Genomic DNA, 13,859 nt, shown 5'->3' with positions numbered 1-13,859 from the left:
TTTTGCTTAACAATAACAACTATCAAGACATATTGAATGCTCACTGTGTGCGAGGCATGGCGCTAAGTATTTTACACAGATCCTCTTATTTAATGCTTCCTTAGACTAACTGCAGAAAAAATTATACTCACATTTCACATGTGAAGAAATTGAGGTTTAGAGAGGTTAAATAATTTGCTCAGGACTACAGAACCAGCAAGTAATGAAAAAGTGATTCAAATGCAATGAAGCCAATTGCTGAACTTAACTTTGCCTTTAACTATAGTACAGTACTATGTGGCCTCATCCTTTAATCACAAGGAAGATGAATCTTTGCTAAAAACTGCATAAAATAGTTATTTTGAAACTCATTTAGGAATTACTATGACTATAAATTGTATATTGTGACTTATTAGTATAAAATTCCCTGAAATATGAAATCCTAATTTCTGAACATTTTGAAAAAATGTAGGCACTTTTATTTTCTTTTTTACTGCCGCCCAATCACAAAGAGATGATGTTAATTAAATGACCCCTCAAGGAAGTTGTGGGTGATGTTACAGATGTTTGCACAGACTTTCCTTCATTGTGACCTCTGTAGCTATAGGCAGTGATGGTGGAGCTCTAATTGATGCCTCTTTGGTATAATGGAGGCCAGGATCATAAAACTCCATTGAATGAACCATGGAAAGATTCTAGGTGACTATGATTTTTTTTGCTAATCTAGCTAGTGGCACAGTCAATTCAATAAAACATAGAACATTTTAAAAAGTTCCTCCTAGAAGGTAATCTGGCAATATGAATCAAAACATAAAAAAGGTATAATTTAACATAACAATTCGCTTCTAGAAATATTTCCCAAGAAAACAGTTTTAGATTTATCAAGTTGTATGTTTATCAAAGCAACATTTATAATAATGAAAAAATTAAACCACTTGTAATTTCAAATTGAGGGAATAAAATGTAGAGGGGAAAAATGGCTAAATAAAATGTAGTTACTAAAGTAATTAGTAGAATATTTAATGATATAAAAAAGTTTATAACGTGTTGTTAAGTTTAAAAAAGGTTAAGTTTGCAAAACTATTTTCAGTAGGATCCCAATTTTGTAAAAAATATATATATGCAGAGATTTCAAAAAGTTCATGGAAAAATAGAATTAAAAGATAAAAGTAAAAATTATAAACTGTATTTCTCAACATATGCTATATTAAGTTCAAGATACTTTTGTAAGTGACGATACCAGCCATTTAGAGCATCCCTAAAGAACTGAGTCCTAGGAATTTAACCACGTCAATGCAGTCTTTTTACATTATTAACTGAAGGAAAATGCATTCCATTTAAGACTTTTTAGGATTATGAAACAAAAAGACATTAGAAAGAGTCAAATCAAGACTAGAAGGTGAATGCCTAGTGATTTCCCATCAAAACTCTTCCACAATTACCCTGCTTGATGAGAAGGATGAGCAGGAATATTGTCATGGTGGAGAATAACTCTCTGGTGAAGATTTCTTGGCTGTTTTTCTGCTAAAGCTTTGGCTAACTTTCTATAACATTCTTATACTATTGGCTAACTTTCTATAACATTCTTATACTAAGCAGATATTATCATTCATTGGCCCTCCAGAAAGTCAACAACAAAATACCTTAAGCAACCTTAAAAATTGTTGCCATAACCTTTGCTCTTGGCTTGTTTGTTTCTGCTTTGGCTGGATCACTTCTACCTCTTTGTAGCCATTGCTTAGATTATGTTTTGTCTCCAGGATTGTACTGGTAAAGCCATGTTTCATCTACCATTACAGTTCTTCCAAGAAATGCTTCAGGGTCTTGATCTCACTTATTTAAAATGTCCTTTGAAAGTTCTGCTATTGTCTGAAGCTGATCTGGGTGTTTTGGCACCAATCGAGTAGAAAATTTGCTCAACTTTAATTTTTTAGTCAGAATTATATAAGCTGGACCAGTTGAAATGTTTATAGCATAGGCTATCGTTTATGCTTTTCATCATCAGTCCTCTTCAATTAAGACACAAACAAGAGCCTGGGCAACATAGGGAGATCTAATCTCTACTTAAACCAACCAACAAACAAAAATCAGCCAGGAGTCCCAGCTACTCAGGAGGCTAAGGTGGCAGGATTGCTTGAGCCTGGGAGACTGAGGATGCAGTGAGTAGGATAACACCATTGCACTTTAGCCTGGGTGACAGAGCGAGAACTTGTTTCAAAAAAAAAAAAAAAGACATGAACAAGATTAATTCTTTTCTCACAAATTGATGTGGATGGTCTGTGACTGTGGGCTTTATCTTCAACATGGTCTCATCCCATTTTAAAATGAATTATCCATTTGTAAACTGCTGATTTCTTTAGGGGCATTATCCCCATAAAGTTTTTATAAAGCATCAGTGATTTCACTTATTTTCCACACAAACTTCACCATAAATTTGATGTCTGTTCTTGCTTTAATTTTAGCAGAATTCATGTTGCTCTGATAAGAACTCTGTTCAAACTGATGTCTTATCCTTCTTAGTGCCCCAAACTAGCTCCTGTTCATACATGTTATAACAAGTTGGTGTAAGTTTATTTTGGTGCAAAAAAATTCAAACTCCATGTGAAGTTTTTTCATAATATGTGTTTCCATCAGCCTTTAAAAAAATAATTCAACTTTTGTTTTAGATTCAGGGGTACATTTTCAGGCTTGTTATATGGGTATATTGTGTGATGTTGAGGTTTGGGATATGAATGATTCCATCACCCAGATAGTGAGCATAGTACCCAATAGTTAATTTTTCAACCCTTGCCCCCTTCCCTCTCTCCCCACTCTAGTAGTCCACATTTTGGATTATTGCCATCTTTATGTCTATGAGAACCCAATGTTTAGCTCTCACCTATAATTGAGAACATGTGGTACTTGACTTCTGTTCTTGTATCAATTCACTGAGGATAATGGCCTCCAGATGCATTCATGTTGCTGTAAAGGACGATTTCATTCTTTTTAATGGCTATATAGTGTTCCATAGTGTATATATACCACATTTTCTTTATCTAATCTACTGTTGATGGGAACCTAGGTTGATTCCATGTCTTTGCATTACATTCAGTATTGTAAATAGTGCTGCAATGAATGTAGGAGTACATGTGTATTTTTGGTGGAATGGTGTATTTTCTTTTGGATATGTACCCTGTAATTGTGTCCGGAATTGGTGGGTTCTCGGTCTCACTGACTTAAAGAATGAAGCCGCGGACCCTTGCGGTGAGTGTTACAGTTCTTAAAGGCAGCATGTCTGGAGTTTGTTCCTTCTGATGTTCAGATGTGTCTGGAGTTTGTTCCTTCTGGTGGGTTCGTGGTCTTGCTGGCTCAGGAGTGAAGCTGCGGACCTTCATCGTGAGTGGTACGTCTCTTAAGGTGGCGTGTCTGGAGTTGTTCGTTCCTCCCAGTGGGTTCATGGTTTCACTGGCTTCAGGAGTGAAGCTGCAGACCTTCACAGCCAGTGTTACAGCTCATAAAGGCAGTGTGGACCCAAAGAGTGAGCAGTAGCAAGATTTATTGCAAGGAGGGAAGAACAAAGCTTTCACAGTGTGGAAGGTGACCCAGGTTGCCATTGCTGGCTTGGGCAGCCTGCTTTTATTCTCTTATCTGGCCCCACCCACATCTGGCTGATTGGTCCATTTTACAGAGAGCCGATTGGTCTGTTTTACAGAGAGCTGACTGGTCCGTTTTGACAGGCTGCTGATTGGTGCATTTACAATCCCTGAGCTAGACACAAAAGTTCACCAAGTCCCCACTAGATTAGCTAGATACAGAGTGTCAATTGGTGTATTTACAAACCCTGAGCTAGACACAGAGTGCTGATTGGTGCATTTACAAACCTTGAGCTAGATACAGAGTGCCGATTGGTGCATTCACAATCCCTTAGCTAGACATAAAATTTCTCCACTCCCCACCAGATTAATTAGATACAGAGTGTCCATTGGTACATCCACAAACCCTGAGCTAGATACAGGGTGCTGACTGGTGTGTTTACAAACCTTGAGCTATATACAGAGTGCTGATTGGTGTATTTACAATCTCTTAGCTAGACATAAAGATTCTCCAAGTCCCCACCAGACTCAGGAGCCCAGCTGGCTTCACCCAGTGGATCCCCAAGCAGGGCGCAGGTGGAGCTGCCTGCCAGTCCCACGCAGTGAGCCCACATTCCTCAGCCCTTGGGGAGTCAATGGGACTGGGTACCGTGGAGCAGGGGCCAGTGCTCTTGAGGAGGATCCGGCCGGCGCAGGAGCGGGGAGGTGGGGGCGGCGGGAGGGCGGGGAGGCGGCGGCGGGGGAGCGGGGAGGCGGGGACGGGGGGCGGGGGAGGTGGGGAGGCGGAGGCGGCGGGGGGAGCAGGGGGAGGCTCAGGCATGGCCGGGTGCAGGTCCCGAACCCTGCCCCGCTGGGAGGCAGCTAAGGCCCCAGAAATCCAGCACAGCAGCTGCTGGCCCAGGTGCTAAGCCCCTCACTGCCCGGGGCTGGCGGGGCGGCCGGCCGGCCGCTCCGAGCGGGGGGCCTGCCGAGCCCACGCCCACCCGGAACTCGCGCTGGCTCGCAAGCGCAGCGCGCAGCCCGGGTTCCCGCCGGCGCCTCTCCCTCCACACCTCCCGGCAAGCTGTGGGAGCCGGCTCCGGCCTTGGCCAGCCCAGAAAGGGGATCCCACAGTGCAGCGGGGGGCTGAAGGGCTCCTCAAGCGCGGCCAGAGTGGGCGCCAAGGCCGAGGAGGCGCCGAGAGCGAGTGAGGGCTGCGAGGGCCGCCAGCATGCTGTCACCTCTCATAATGGGTTTCTAGATAGGTAGTTCTGCTTTATTTTTTAACATCTAAAAATAACCAATATACCACATTTTATTTAGAAGAATTGCATTATAAAACAAATGTTTTACAACTAACTGTAATTAATTCTTTTGTTATATATGCCTGAAGAATACACCGAAAAGTTAGTAGTTTCTTTTTTAGGTGATAGGGTAATAGATGACTTTTGTTTTCTTTCTTTGTGCTTTTATTTATTTTTCTTTTTTTAACATATGAGTAATGTATATTATTTATAAATTACAAAGAACTCACAAGCTATTTATATTTTTAAGAATTTTACGTTATATTTTAAACTAGGTTCAGTGCTTATGTTTATTTAGAAAATCTGATTATTGCCATCTGTTTTCACATATCTTCAGTGTTGTTAACAATTCATGGCGTGTGTTTCTGTGTCGGAGGCAGGAGGGAGCTGAAAAGATGCAGTTTTATCTCCAAAGGAAAGGTAAGATGATTTAAAAAAAAATATTGGTTACTGTCTTATGCAACTTGAGGGTGATCAATGAGGCTTTGGCCAAGTGTTTCTCAATAAAGTTCCGACTTAGTGTTTCTAATAAAGGGCATTGAGTTTTGTGTGGGTCAACATATTTGAAGGCACTGTGTTTACCATCTTCATTGTTGAAAACAGCTTGTCACGTCTCGTTCATGTTTAGTCTGTTTTCTTGTTAACCATGAAAGCAAAGTGGTATATGGGATATTGTAGAATCTGCTGCTGCTTTTAATTCTACATCTTTACTATTTTGATTGATTCTTTTAGAGTTGTTTATCTTTTTTTTAATGTGAGGTTGCATAGTCCAAGGATTCTGGTTTATTTTATGAATGTTAAACATTATTGAAATCACATAAGTCTAATTAGACAGCGAATGCCTAATTAAAGTATTCCTACATTATAGTCTCAAACTTTTGGGAATTTTACTTGGCAATTTCTTCATAAATATATTCATCTGCCTTTTAAATAGCTTTCAAGTTTTGTGATATGAAGGCTCTACCATCAAATTATTCTTTTATATTGGAATTATATCGATCAATACATGTCTTTAAAGTGCTGAATTTTATGGAGCATCCATATATCAAATCTCAGGGCTGTAGACGGACATCCTTTCATTGATCACAGCTTGAACCTGAGCAGAGGATGATGGACAGAAACATGATTTAAGAAGTGATAAATCTGTTGTAGCAGACCTGTGATCTTCTGGCCTCAACCTTACAAATGCTATTGGTGACAATTGTGGCTAAATTGATTAGTTATTGTCCTCAGGTTTGCAACTCTGACTCTAAACTCATATTGGGCTGAAAAATTTAAATATCTTGTTTCCAGGAGTCTTCATTTTTGGTATCAGTAAATAATCCACATTTATTTTCCTTTTGAGTGCTTTCTCTGTACTTCCTTCCTAAGTGAGGGCACTAGACTGACTTTCTTCTGAATAGGTATAAAATTTTGGCCCTTAGTATTTTTGTCAATGCTGCTTTAATTAAGAATAACAACAGGTGATGTGCATGTTGGCTGGAAATCAAGATTCGGAAGGATTTTACTGCAAAGAAAAATCTGAAGTTCATGATTCAATGCGTTGTGAAGCTAGTATTGAACCTGGTTAAATCAAATTACACTGAGCTCATGGCCGTAGTGTATGATATAGTTGCTCAGACTGGGCTTATTTTCCATTTTCTTCCATTAAAATACCATCCGAAACTGAAAGTATCACAAAGAACTGCATTCAAGATACCTATTTGGATGGAAAATGGCACCTTTAACTGCATCTTTTTGTACTGACTTATAGGGTTCAGTGACTGAAATGTATTTTTTTTCTTCTTTCTTTTTCTGCTTTGTTGTATTCATGCTTGCAAGCACTGCCTGCAAATGACAAAACTGTAGGGAAATAATCTATACTATATAGGCTTCCCTATGTCATTGAGAACAAGAGAGGATGTTAAGAAAGTGTTGATTTTTGTAGTAATTCACTCGTTTAAGTTCTATTGATAGGTACCGTAGTGTTTAGGAAAAAAAAAAAGAGACAAGATGGTTACATAAAGCACAATTTTGAGTTTTGTTTTGCATTGTATAAAGTAGAAGAATAAGGGCCCAGGGATTTCAATTCCAGAAATGTAAAAATCAAAAAGGTAAAGTAATGAAGGTGACTCTATTTTAATCACAAATGGAAGTGATACATAAGTTACAATCAAAATTTTAAAATGAATTCATTTTAATATGCCTAAACTTTATTTGACAAGCTATTTAACATAGCCTGTGAGCCAGGCACTGATTAAGCACTTTGGCATTTTATGAATATTCACTTACTTAAATCTCATAAATAACACTATAAATACTGATACTATCATCAGCAACTCCATTCTACAGATGGGTGGTTGCTTGTGTTGAAAAAATAGCTAGTAGTTAGCAGAGCTGGAATTCAAGCCCAGCAGGTGACTCATGTCCACCAGCAATCCCTTTGCCTCCCTAGTACAGGTGACTGTTGTCAGAGCCCCTGGTTGGAGTGGGAGGAGCCTAGAGGTGCTGCTCACTAGACTTGGCTCAGAGGTTGCAAAAATAGTATAACTGCCCTCCCAAACCTAATGGCCACTGTGGTCAGCAGCTCTTCTAAGAAGAAGATCCTTTTGGGTTAATTCAATAAAATAACTCTTTATGTCTTTGGAGCAGGGTGGGGAGAATTTCTTCTAAAATGGATGGAGGAGTGGAAGTTAAAGAAGTGAACAAAACAGGTGGCAATCTTTCATATGTGGTGTGTTTTCTCTCTTTTCCTGACTTCAATTTCCTTTGAAGGCACAAAATGCTTCATTGAAAAGGGATTGAAGCTGTATTTACAGGTTACAGAAGTGGCTCTGTCAGTCACTCAGTCACCTCCTAGAAATATACCTATCCCACTTGGATCCATCCTTCTTCTCCTAAGTACCCATCAGTTTCCCTCTCCCACTGATTTTTTGTCTTCCTTCTGCAAACCTATTTATGCGTTAGTTCCCACCCAGATCCCATACTCTGGCACACCCCTTACTTAGCTACCTTTTTCTGAATGTGATTCAGAGGGATTTCATGGAAACGTTTACAATTGGATACCTTTTGGGTTCCTAGTTTGCCCAAAGGCAGACAGTAAACAGATTCTTTTAAGGTATGGATTAATAGAATTTAAGAGAATGTTTTTAAGCCCTTAAACTGCTGTTTCAGTCTCTCAAAAGCTGAGTATCAAAGATTTGAGTATCAAAGTTACACTTCAAGTTAGTAATAACCAAATACTGTTTTTTCATTCTGTTGTCTTTTGGTAAAAATTACATTTTTTGAAAGTAAATTTTTATAATAATCATTAAGATGTTTAGAAACCAAGTTCTTCAGGATAAAGAAGTTTATATTATGTTGGAAAAGTTCTGGCTCCAGAGATGTTTCTAAATTGAGGCCAGGACACAAAAATATTGTCAAACAACAATTTCTAAGCATTATAATTTTTAAGGTTTTCATTTTGTATATTCAAAAATCATTTTGTTATGTATTAATGAGTCAATAGTAGTGCACTTAGTTAATGCTATTTTTTTTTTCTGAATTATCAGTATGTGGTAAATAAAACTCAAAGCACTATTTGTTTTTCCCTTGGCTTAAAAATTTGGCTTTAGGTGAAATGGACACTGCTGTGCTGACCCTGGGCTTTTTAAAGCTCTGTTGTAAAAGCTATAAATGGTTTCTTAACATGCCCCTCACATTTCAAATATCTTTTTCCACAAGGACTACAAAATAGCAAAATGTGCATCTGAGGCTTTGATACACACAGTGAAAATAGAAAGAGGAGAGGGAAATTCACTTCTTTATTAGGACGGCTTAAGTAACAGAGAGGGAGAGCCAAAGGGGTGAATGGCCTTATTCATGCTTGGTATTCCATAAAAGAATTGGGGTGCTTCTTTTTCTGATCCCCTGCAAGCATTCAGTTGCATAAGCTGGTGAATGAAAACATACCCCAATACAAAGCATTTTTTTAAAAAAGGATTCTGTTCTTGAATGTATTCTTTGTCTTAGTTCTTACTTCAGATGACTCCTTGCTTATGAGTATTTCCTTTGCATACTGTAAACAGAAAAAAAGATAAGTTCCTTCTCATGAGAGATTATTAAAGGGCAAGGGTAAGGAGAAAAGTAGAAACCAGGAAAGGATGAGGAACAAATGGATAGAGTAAAGCAATTAGCATAATGTATTCATCCTGCAAAATGTTTTGCCTCAGGTCCCAGTGGGATCAGTTGTAGAGATATAGATTCTAGTCTGTGTGTAGAAAAGATGCATAAAGTAACTTGTCTGAACACTTGCTTATGACTGAATTCAAGGCTTTTTCTGTCTGGTTCCAATTCTACATGTAAAATATAAGGGTACTCTTTATTGAAATCCTGCTTCAGTGTATTCCAGTGGTTTAGTGGGCTGCAGGGGAGAACAGAATGCCAAAAGACTGCCGCTTTAAAAATATATCTTGGTACAAGATACCCTTGACACACCTGTCTTGATCCTACAGACTCTATGAATGAGAATCTTAGCAAAACTGATTAGGTTACTTGTGAAGGTCTGGGGCTATAACCCTGAGCTTGTGTGGAGCTGAAAACTTTTAATTCCTAGTATCTAAATGTCCCCTTTAGCATCAACAGCTGCAATACAAACAAATCAGCTAATATGTTGTATATCCAGAAAAAATGTCTCAGTAAAATATGATTCTGTAGAGTGTTGCTTATTTATACCTTTGACATCTTCCTCTCCCCCAAATCCTGACTGTAGTTAGATGAGACCAATCCAGTTAGGGCATAATGGTTTATTTATTCTGAATTTTAATGAAAACACGAAAGGATATGTTGAGAGTTATAAAGACAATACCATGAGAAAGTATACATTTTATTGGTATACATATGTCTGTATACAAATTGTAACCTCCACAAGACGAGTTATCATGGTATGTTTATTGTTGAATCCTTAATTCTTAGTACCGTACTTGACACACGGTCACAGTATATGTTTGTTAAATAAATGAATGAAAAAGTGAAGTCTGATAATTTCTGTGAGTACTAATAATTACTTTTATTTAGTACCACTAAGAGAATAATTTTGAGAAGTTTATTCCATTAAGAAATTTCATAGTCTTTGCTTAGTATTTGCTCACAGTATAGTAATGAGTCTCTGTCACTTCATATTTAGGGAGGGTCTGCTTTCTTCAAAATGCTGGTGCCCTACTTAATTCATTTACTCTTGCTGTGTCTTTATTGTGCAGTTTTTTGATAGCTTCTTCTGTAGCACCATTAAGCATCTTCATACCTGAAATGGCAGTTCATGTAGATTAATTACACTTTAATTGTTATGCATGTAATATCATTTAGGTTATACAGCTATTTATTGAGCACTTACCACATGTTGAGGACTTTTGAAGTTACAGTGAATAATGAGTTATAATCCCTGGTCTCACATACCAATTTTACAAGCCAGAAAATACGTGAAAAATGAATTTTAAAATTCAAATTATTGGAGAAAACAATAAACCATCAATATTTCCTGGTTGAGAAATTCCGAGATTTCTTTCGTATTTGAAAAGACATTTTGTATCGTCTATTATTCAATTGCCTTCAAGAAGAGTTGACACAACAAAGAGGTGATTTTAATGGAGGAAATATAGTATAAGAAATAGGTAAATTGATTTGATTTCTCTAACTTTGTCAAAAGACTTTTTTGAATAATTATTTTATACTTAGTGTATCTTTTTCTATTTTTAAATTAAAATTTCTGAATTATGGCTTGGAAATTACTTTCTGTTGCTGCCATTCTGATGTTTCTGTGTCCCCTGACTTCCTTTGGTGGAATTGTTTGTATCTCTGAAGAAAAAAACTTCTTCGGTAGCTGCTTAAGAAAGGATACTTGAGAAATAAGTTTTTATGCTTTTTTGCACATCTGAAAATTTCTTTCACCCTCAATTTGGTTAACAGCTTTGTTCAATATAGCATTTTGTATTAAAAATATATCTCCCTCAGAATATTGAAAACATTGATTCCTTAGAGTTCCAGCATTGGTATTGAGACATGCCATTCTGTTTCCTATGCCTTGTATGTGACATATACGTGCAGTCATGCATTGCTTAATGAGAAGAATGCCTTATGAGAAATTAATCGTTACATGATTTTGTCATGTGTGAACATCATAGAGTGTACATAGTACATAAACCTAGATGGCATAGCCTACTATACACGTAGACAATATGGTATAGTCTAGCACTCCTAGGCTACAAACCTATTTAGCATGTTACTATACTGAATACCGTAAGCAATTGGAAGACAATGGTATCTGTACATCTAAACATAGGAAATGTATAGTAAACATACGGTATAAAACATAAAAAATGGTACCTCTGTATAGGACACTTATGAATGGTGCTTCAGGATTAGAAGTTGCTCTGGGTGAGTCAGTGAGTGATGAATGAATGTGAAGGACCAGGATGTTACTGTACACTACTGTGGAATTTATAAACACCGTACAGTTAGGCTATACCAAATTTGTAAAAAGTATTTCTTTCTTCAGTAATAAATCAACCTTAGCTTACTATAACTTTTTTTAACCTTATAAAGTTTTAAAATATTTTAAAACTTTTTGACTGTTTTGTAAAAACACTTAGTTTAAAATACATTGTACAGGTATGCAGAAATATTGTACAGCTATACAAAAATATTTTTTCTTTATATCCTTATTCATAAGCTTTTTCCATTTTAAAATTATTTATTTCTTTACTGTTATTTTTTAAAAAACTTTTTTGTTAAATAAACAAAAATAACACAAACACACACATTAGCCTGGGCATACTGATATGGTTTGGCTGTGTCCCCACCCCAATCTCATCTTGAATACTAGCTCCCATAATCCCCAGATATCGTGGGAGGGACCTGGTGGGAGGTAACTGAATCATGGGGGCAGGTTTTCCCTATGCTGTTCTCGTGATAGTGAATAAGTCTTATGAGATCTGATGGTTTTATAAAGGGCAGTTCCCCTGCACATGCTCTCTTGCCTGCCACCATGTAAGACGTGCCTTTGCTTCTCCTTCACCTTCTGCCATGATTGTGAGGCCTCCCCAGCCATGTGGAATTGTGAGTCCATGAAACCTCTTTTTCTTTATAAATTACCAAACCTCGGGTACTTCTTTATAGCAATATGAAAATGGACTAATACAAATATGGAGGATCAGAATCATCAATATCCATGTTTTCCACCTCCACATCTTGTCCCACTGGAAGGTCTTCAGGGACAATAACATGCATGGAGCTGTCATCTCTCCTATGATATATATATATATATATATATATATATATGTATTTCTTTCTGGATCCTTCTATAATCTTTCTTATCAGTGTTCTGAACTTCACAGTGATGAGTCTTGGGGTGTGTGTGTGTGTGTGTGTGTTTGTGTGTATGTGTGGCTTGTTCCTAACATTGGGTGCTTAGTTGCCTTTTTAATCTGGGATATATCCTTCCATTTCTTATAGATTAGGAAATTGAGAGTAAGGCAGTTAAATAACCTGCCAGATCACACAGCTAAGTGACAGAGCCAGGACTGTTTGACTTCTGAATTCTGTGTGTAGTGCATAAAGTTTAGCATAGCACTTTTGCTTGTCCCTATTTAAAGTGCCCAGGTGGATACAGACAAAAGTGACTCAAGGCACATGCTGATGGAACCCAGTGCTTCTAAAGTATTTTCTTTGCTTTCACGAAGTCTTTTGCAAAATAGTTTTGTAGACCTTAATATTCTTATTTTTCTCAACTTTCAGCCTTTCTTAAAGCTTCCTCTTCCCTTTATAGCCTATCAATCACTCAGCTCACACACATCAGGGTCCCACATGCTTGATATGTGCCCATCTAACAGATAGTATTCTCACTCAGCATGGATATTAGCACATCTAAAACTCACATCTACAGTTACTGCTATTTTCTGCACTGGGGTTATAATATCTATCCATATGTGAGAAGAGGGAGTTTGCCACAAAATATTACAGATTTTTAGTCTGTAGCTTGTGATTGCACAGTTTGTTCATAGGCAAAAACTTGTTAGCAATCTAAGTTCATTTAGTTTTATTTGTTGTTCCTGTAAATTAAAAAGTTAGGGATAACTACATTTTGATACTCCCTAAGCCACTTCTGACAGAATAAGCCTAGTACGCATCTGAAAATGACACTTGTGTAATCGCTTATAAAACAAAACTGGGGATTAAAACTATAAGCTTGCATTTTGATGTTCAAATACATAAAAGGAACCAAAATAATAATGCGGATATCCTTTGTTACACAGAAACTGCTTGTGTAGAATTTTGGAGATTACAGAATTAAAAGGCCAAGGAAAGGCCTTGATATCCAATGAGTCAAATGAAAAATAAAAGTAGGATGGATTTGCATTTTACTCTGTTTTCAGGCTTAATTTAAATACTTACTTTTTCCAAGATACTCAAAGAACATTATATATTTAAAGAAAGAAATGCTTAGACCATCTGTTGATATTGGTGAATCTGCTTCTCCAGCAGTTGATGTGATTTGCTGTTCTGTTAACAGAACTTTGCTTTCTTTCTTCATGTCCTTGGTTCAAGCTGACCTTTCTATGCCTTTCTTTTTCTCAAATCCTATTCATTTTTTTCAAGGACACCTCAAATCCCCCTCTCACTTTGAATCCTTTGCTAATAACCTTGGTTTAGAAGTTTTTCTTCTTAACTCATAGAGTTTTTGTTCTACATATTTGGCTTATTTAACTATTGTTTACAAGTCAGTAGTGCTAAATATGTCTCTGTGGATTTATGTCTTTCATTTCCTATCACTGGGTAAGTACCTTGGCTACCTGTCATTGGCAGTGCCTTGCTTATGCACAGTTAAATATCTGTAGAATAACAGATTCACATTTTTAGCCATGCTTCATTTGAAGAGATCATAGCACTGAGAACTTGCTTTAAACAGCATAACATCATGGTTAAAAGTGCAGGGTCTGGAGGCCACACTGTCAGGTCTGAATCTTGGTTTTACTGCTTACCAGTTGTGTGATGCTGGGCAAATTACTTAGCT

At 37.3% G+C, this 13,859-nt stretch overlaps 1 long non-coding RNA gene across 1 annotated transcript in view; it reads left to right on the top strand.

Annotated features, from left to right (window-relative positions):
• LOC104002024 (uncharacterized) overlaps positions 1–5,254 on the top strand; it is a 118,275-nt gene extending 113,021 nt beyond the window's left edge. The window contains exon 5 of the long non-coding RNA XR_010150933.1: positions 5,172–5,254. This is a non-coding gene — a long non-coding RNA (uncharacterized LOC104002024). The remainder of the gene's footprint in view (positions 1–5,171) is intronic.
• Positions 5,255–13,859: the final 8,605 nt, after the last annotated feature.

The sequence above is a fragment of the Pan troglodytes genome, chromosome 15 (genome assembly GCF_028858775.2).
Source record: "Pan troglodytes isolate AG18354 chromosome 15, NHGRI_mPanTro3-v2.0_pri, whole genome shotgun sequence".
Taxonomy (NCBI): domain Eukaryota; kingdom Metazoa; phylum Chordata; class Mammalia; order Primates; family Hominidae; genus Pan; species Pan troglodytes.
The sequence above is the reverse complement of the archived record's forward strand: the minus strand, read 5'-3'. Positions and strand labels throughout refer to the sequence as shown.